Source organism: Paroedura picta, chromosome 1, assembly GCF_049243985.1.
Source record: "Paroedura picta isolate Pp20150507F chromosome 1, Ppicta_v3.0, whole genome shotgun sequence".
Classification (NCBI taxonomy): domain Eukaryota; kingdom Metazoa; phylum Chordata; class Lepidosauria; order Squamata; family Gekkonidae; genus Paroedura; species Paroedura picta.
Window position 1 is genome coordinate 116101024 of NC_135369.1, and position 7476 is coordinate 116108499.

Below are 7476 nucleotides of genomic sequence, written 5' to 3' on the forward strand. Positions count from 1 at the left end.
CTCTGTTCAAGCCATCCAGTCATGGCTTCCAAACATCTGGCAAATGGTTCTGGGAAGAGGTCTGGGCGTCCATAAGGAGATAGAGCTGGGTGTCATCAGCATACTGATGACAACCCAGCCCATAGCTCCGGACCAGCTGGGCCAGAGGACTCCTAAAGATGTTAAAAAGAGTAGGGGGGGGGGCACTGCACTCTGCAGAACTCCATACGGGAGCTAACAAGAGCGTGATAGCTCATACCCCACTGCGACCCTCTGCATCGAGTCCTGGAGAAAGGAGTGTATCCAGCGCAAGGCTGTGCCCCGTATCCTCATTCTGGCAAGGTGGTGAACCAACAACTAGTGGTTGACTACATCAAATGTGGCCAACAGATCTAACAAAACAAGGATGGCCGAACAGCCTCAATCCAGCTGGTGCCAGAGATCATCCAGTAGGGCAACCAGCACCGTCTCCACCCTGTGGCCAGGATGGAAGCCAGATATGCAGATATGCATCAATGGTCTGATACATGACAGTACAATCTTATGTGGAGTTACTCCAGTTGAAACCCATTAAAATAAAAGAATTTAGACTGAGATAACTCTACATAGGATTAAGCTGTTATTAGGATGCTTATTGTTCTCCAGGAGGCAAGAAATATTGAAAAAATTGAGCATCAGTTGTGAAGGGAAAAGATGAGAAAGTCTGCCACTCACAAGATATTTTTTGGGTGGGAGGGAGATTTCCATGATTTATTCCTCTGGACTAAAGTGTAAATTCCCAGTTTGTTTTATAATCTTACAAGCTGGTTCACTTTTTGTAGGCACAAAATTAGCGTACATAAGGTCAGGAATAACATGATGTTAAATCCTAGGCCCGGAACCAAGGTTCTCCTAGTTCGTGTACTTTTCATGTACAGGTTGCTGGGAACTTTGGAATCAGTTCTTCAAGTAGGTGACATACAGTACTACTTTTTCCCTCTCTTGCTGTCAATTATCGTTGTACACGGGTATGAATGGCTAATTTGTAGAATTTACTAAAATGTGTGGTTTCAGAGGAAATTTTTAAAAATAAGTAACCAAATAACAGTGTGGCAACCCCCCCCCCTCCCACTTGGAATAAGGTAGTACACAGACATGTCACTGTGGCATCAGAACTTGGGAGTTTACTCAGAATCAGATATTTAATAGTCTCCCTGTCCAGGACATATATAAAGGATGACATTGCAGTTTAACTGTAATGAGTAAGCATCTATATGGTAGCTCCTTGATTCCTTTGCAAAGAGCCAGTAATTTGGTTCATGCCATAAAGGAAAACGTTAGCTTGAATTTCTAATCTGATTTTGGAAAGAATACATGTTGTATTGTTGGGAGTTACTGTAGAGAAGAGTCCCTTGAAGAATTACAGTACAAGATATAACACTTACAATAATAAGAGGGGGGGAATCTCACACACTGATGGGATAGAGGTCAAAGGCCTCCTGAGAAATTGAGCACTGCTTGACTGAGAGCACCATTTTAGGATTTAGTCTCTATGGAAACACAAATACATGACCCTACGTGGTGTAACCTTTAAATGAGCTTAGCAAATTAGCAAAATGCCAGAAGTTTCTATAAGCTTAGAAAGTGGTTTAAAACATGCACTACTGAGGAGGCTCACACAGAATCTGACAGCCTATTTACTTGCTAAAACTCTTCAGAACTAATGATCTTTAAACCGCCGGTGGCGCCGCGGGCGCCACGGACTAAATAAATGGGTAAGCGGTTCTAAGGCGGGATGTGTCCGTGATGAGGAAGGGTCCGAGTTGGACCCTTCCTCAGGACAATCGGAGGGACCAATCGGCAGGCGCGAAGCGTGGCTCGCAGTTGCTCCCGGCCTGACGCGGTGAGAGGAGCGAAGCGCCTCTCGCCGCGTCAGGCCGCTGCCCGAGGGAGCCCCCGGCAGTCACGCAGAGCGCGGCTGCCGGGGGCTCCCTGACCTGCGGCCTGACGCGGTGAGAGGCGCGAAGCGCCTCTCGCCGCGTCAGGCCGTTGCCCGAGGGAGTCCCTGGCAGTCGCGCAGAGCATGGCTGCCGGGGGCTCCCTGCCTGGCTGCCTGACGCGGCGAGAGGCGCGAAGTGCCTCTCTCCGCGTCAGGCCGCTGCCCGACGAAGGCCCCGGCAGTCGCGCTGCCGGGCCCTCCCTGCCTCCCCCGCCGCCGCCGCTTAGACACGATGCCACAGGGAGGGAGGGAGCCGCCGCGGAGAGCCGTCGCCGCGGGACACAACAAACTGTAAGTGCCTAGCACCCGCTGTCTCCCTTATACAGCGGGCTATATTTCTAGTTAAGAATAATTCCTGAAAATGGTATACTACTTTAGTGCAGAGTAACAGAACAACAGACTATGGCCTTTGTAAACTCTCTTTAAAGACGCCTTTTCCTACAGATATATAATAATCCTAAGCATGTTTTTTTCAGGAGTTCCCCTTGAGGTCAATAGAATTTACTGCCTGGCATATGTGCTTATGATCCATGCCTATTCCTAGCAGTGCCATTCTGTGCAAAGTTATTCCAGTGGTCTTAGAGTAACACTTCATAAGCTTGTACCTACGACTTTCCACTCAACACATCTAATTTTTTCTAATTATTTTAATAACTTTCAAAATGCAAGACTTGATCTACATCACTTGGGAAAGGGGTCAGATTTCTCTTCCCATCTATCCCTTTGCAGTATCCCTTGTAGCCCTATTATTTAGGCTTTGGCACAGTTTTAGTTTAATACAAAGCATCAGCAGCAAGTGGAGGAATTTCTTAGGGATGTAGACTATTTCTGGTCATGAGTCATATATTTTCCTTAGCAACTGTTTACTGACAGAGTATTCTGTATACCTTCAAATGTTATGATTCCATTAGGCTGTTCCAGATGGATTATAAAACACTGAAGGACAATTAACATTGTATACAAAAAACTCAGTTGGATTTGTTTTCTTCCTAATTATCCATTTGTATCCATTATAATAAGTATACTTCTTTGCACAGTTGCCAGCTCTGACTCAGGAAATTCCTGGAGATTTGGTGATAGTGTACCTGGACTCTAGCCTCTTTGCTCTCAGACGTCTCAGTGCCTGGAGCCAGCAGCAAGTGAGAGGGAAAGGGTCGTGGTGGAGAGCTTGCTAACGAGGGCCTCCTGACCTGCTAGGGTGGGCCTGCTCATGAGGGCCCCCCAGCCTGCTGACTGCACGTTAAGAACTGCTCGTTAAGAACTGCCCTGTTAACGAGCTGCCCAGCCCCCACCCACCCCACTTGATTTGCCTGCGAGCTGTGGCTCAAAGCCACCTTAAGCTGCCTGGCCAGGGACCAGGGGAGGGGACCCTTTCAGGGCCCGTTCTTAGGAACGGGCTTTGAAGCTAGTGTATTTATATTTTGATTTATTGACTGCCATTCCTAGACCATGCTGGCTCATGGCAGTTTACAAAAGCACAATAATAGAAGAGTAAAACATATTTCCCATCGGTCTAAACCAGTCACAACCCTCCCCGATTTCCCCAACCAGTCCCAGATATAGTCTGCACTTACATTTTTTTTCCACTGCTGAATTCTGGTTGATTTGAACCCGTATCTACAGCCTTCCCTTTTCCTGATTTTAAACATGTTGCTCTTCTGCATTTGTCCCAATTTTCAGTCTCCTTCCGACTTGATTGGGGGGGGGGGGCAGGGGGTGGATGAAGCTCCAGCTGGTATTGAAGGAACAGAAGGCTGGAGCGTGCTTGATTTCCTGCAGCCAGAGCAAACCAGGGAAGGTCAAATAGAGCACGATGCTGCTTGTTTATTTTTTTTTTCCTGTATGAGGAGAGGAGAGGAAGCAGCCTCACAAAAAAATGAGGAGGGGAAAATCAATCCAGAAGGCAAATCTCTGCTGAGAGAAGTGTGGGCTTTTGGGATGCAGTCAATTTAAAACACATCCCAAATTGAGGGCAAAAATAAGTCTTGCGAGGGAATGGCAACCAGGAACCAGGCAGCCTTTGAACGGATGCCCTGACCAATCAGCAACAGACCGCTTCACTACGTCAGCGTTGGAGGCACCAGGGAGGAAATTAATCCTCCAAAATGCAGAGATCTACCCTTAATACTGGGGCTCACAGAGCAGATTTCTCAAATATAGTGAGCTATATCCACTCCTGGATATTGCGGGAGGAAAGTAGTGTCACTGCTGATCAATCATAGACATTGCAGAGGGAAAATTTAAAGTGCTAAATATCAAAATGGAAATCAAATAATATGTAGATGATTTTCTTTAATTCGGGGTCACAGGGGATAAAAATCCCAGTGCAGATTCTGCCCCAGAATGCACCACCCACCAGTTTCAGGAGGTTGCCCAAGATAGAGATCGTGTCTATAAACTAACAGATTTGGTTAACCACAGACTGCTGGAAGACTTTCCAAAACACTGGGACAAATATCTGAAATTTTGTAAAACTATTTATGTAACTACTAGTAATCAAGCCCGCTGTATCCAAATACAGCGGACGCTAGACCAGGGAGCCCCCAGCAGTCGTGCGGAGCGCGGCTGCCGGGGGCTCCCTTGCCGGCGGCCTGATGCGTTGGAGGCGCTTTGCGCCTCCCAATGCGTCAGGCCGCCCTCAAGGAAGCAACTGCGAACCGCGCTCCGCGCGGCTCGCAGTTGCTTCCTTGTCAGCAGGCTGGGAATTGGCCCGGCCGATGGTCTGTCCGGAGGAAGGGGCCAATCATGCCCCTTCCTCATCACGGACAAAGCCCTCCCCCCAAGGGCTTAACTAATTATTTAATCCGCGGCGCCCGCGGCGCCCATGGTGCCGCGGGCGTGTTAAGGATAGGTGACTTTTCTGAATTATTGTTAAAATGTAAAAAAATATTACTAAGAAAAATCTCTAACTACAGCATGGAACTTCCAATGGAGATTTTATTATAGATTCAACCTATGTAAATTGAATAGAAATTTAAGCTATCCTAAATGAGATTAAATCAGTTTAAATTACTATTATCTCCTGAATGGGCAATGATGTACAAGATATTATGATGAGGAGTTTAGTGACAGGCCTTGTCTTTCCTCACTTTATATATATGTATATGTATTCTTTTCATTGCCTTAAGAAATGGATTGTGTTTTGCTGAAGTAGTATCGCTCTCAAAAACATGTTTACCCAAATTCTTTTTAATTAGGAAGGATTTAAGGAGGGTCCTGAGTTGAATGGGATTCACCTGTTCTTATCTCTACTAATTAAACATGGCCCAGGTGCGATGCATCCCTGGAATGAGTTGAGAGGCCGTCCATCAACCTTGTTTATCACTTAAGTTTAGGCATAAAAAGTGAGGTATTGACTTAATGCGAAGAGCTTTAGTGTAGACTGGGCCACACAACTTTTGAATGGGGTCTATACCTCTGCTACCATTCTGGAGCTCCCGGTAGCTGCTAAGAGATATTCTTGCTTGGTATGTATGAATGCTATATTGTAACATCTCTATTATCCTGTGAATTAAAACTGCCTGCTAATTGCGTGCTGTACAGGGGAGGAGCTGGGGGGTTAATTTTAATGAATAACCATCTTTTATGTCTGGGGTTTTTAAGGGTTGTTGTTTTATTTTATTGTAAACCACCGCGAGTCTTTGAGAAAGGCGGTATAAAAGTTAAAATATAAATAAAGTTAGCAGCTTTTTCTATCCACTGGTGTGCTTATTGTTTACAAATCTTAAGGAAAGGACCACTGCTAAGTTGTGTGGCAAAACATCTCCACTGCCAAATTGGAGGAGATGACCACTGTGAGGGGCCTTGGAGACACTTGAAGATCAGTGTGAGACCCTCCCTTCAATTTAGAGGTCCATTCCACACAACTTAAATGTAGCCGAAGTCTTACCTTTTGTAAATGCTATTAATTTAACATTCCACGTGACATCCTAAACAAACCGCAAAACTCTCGCCAAACTCCAGCAACAATCGGAATTTTATAGCGCTTAGGAGGAAATCCAGAAAAGTGAATTCCCCCCGAAAAAACCGCTACACTTCTGAGCACAAACCGCAACACATCAGCGAAAGATATGTGCGTTCTCAAAATAGCAGTAGAAAGAATGTCCCTCCCTAGCTCTTGCCCTCGAGCTTCCAGAGAAGTGATCGCCATTTTCCCCCCCTTAAACCGGCAAAAGAAACGAATAATCGAGGCTTCTCCGGCTGAAGTCCCTCCACAAGCAATTCAGAAGTGCTTAACAGTAAAACAAAGCTCCCTTCTGCAATTGTCTTTAAAGTTTCCGAGCATGATACAGCCCCTTACGACACTGCCTGTAGTTTTGTCCAGAAATTGCACCCATGGGGGGGAGGATTTTTTTTTACTTGTAAACGATTAAGCGCCAGGTCTTAGGCCAGCGAAAAAGGTCTTGAGACACAACTTTAAGAAATATATAGAAAATTAATTAACTCCAATCTCTACAGAAAACTCTTCCAGGACCATCAAGAAACCCCAGGGTTTCATGAAACTCTGGTTGAGAAAGCCAGATTTATAGCCTGAGTTATGAAAAAACTCACATATCTCTTGAATCATGTATTTCAAAAATATACATTCAGCATAATAGTGAAAAGCTGTACTGGAAGAATCATGCTGGGGCTTTATCTGCTAGCACTGCACAGTCATTTGCATTGTGGTGCAGAGGTTGGTATTTCTGATTCAATCCATATATTTAGTGCTGAATCAGAAAAAGCAAGTTCATACCTTTCCCCTGCTCACACCCTCTGTTCTTAAAAACAAGTGGACTCCCTGGTGTGCTGAGAATATCAAATCTAATTTATTTGCTGTCTCTCCATAACAATTTGTCCCCGTTTAGATGTTTTTCATCATTAATATAGCTTTATTAGCAAACTGTATTCTGTTTCTTTTTTGAAGCCCTCTCAGTCCTTCCAAGTCCTCAGTGTTTTGTATGGGGATTTTCTTCAAGTGAGACATATTCTAGAAAGTATATTGATGGTAAGTCGTCATGAGCAGTAATGTAGCTTACGATTTCGATTTATTTGTTTCAACTACAGCTTGTGACAGAAAATGGAGAAGTCCGTACCTGCTCTGTGAACAAAATCATCTTGCTTTGGCATTCTCTCATCAAATACGTTTTTCTTTTCTCTTCAGCCTGCCCTAAATGTTCAGTTGCAGATGACTTGCCACACAGTGGCAGTGTGGGACTGTGTGAGCCAAATCAAATGTCAGCTTTATTGAAGGCAGTGTTTCCTAGCCTATGGATTAGTATTCAAAAGTGGGTTATGAAGCCTTTGAAAGTGCACTGTAGGCCAGCCCTCCATATTGGCTCCTACCACCTTTGGCATTCTTCCCTTTGTTTCCTCCTTGCCAACTTCCCACATTCTCATCTTCACCTTCCTCTTTGTTACAAGAATGAGGGGGTGGGGGTGATGTCCAACAACTAGCAACCTCACAGTAGTAGCTGAAAGAAGGGAGGAAAGCTGGAAAGCAGGTGGGAGTTGTTCAGGATACCATATTAAAACCAAAG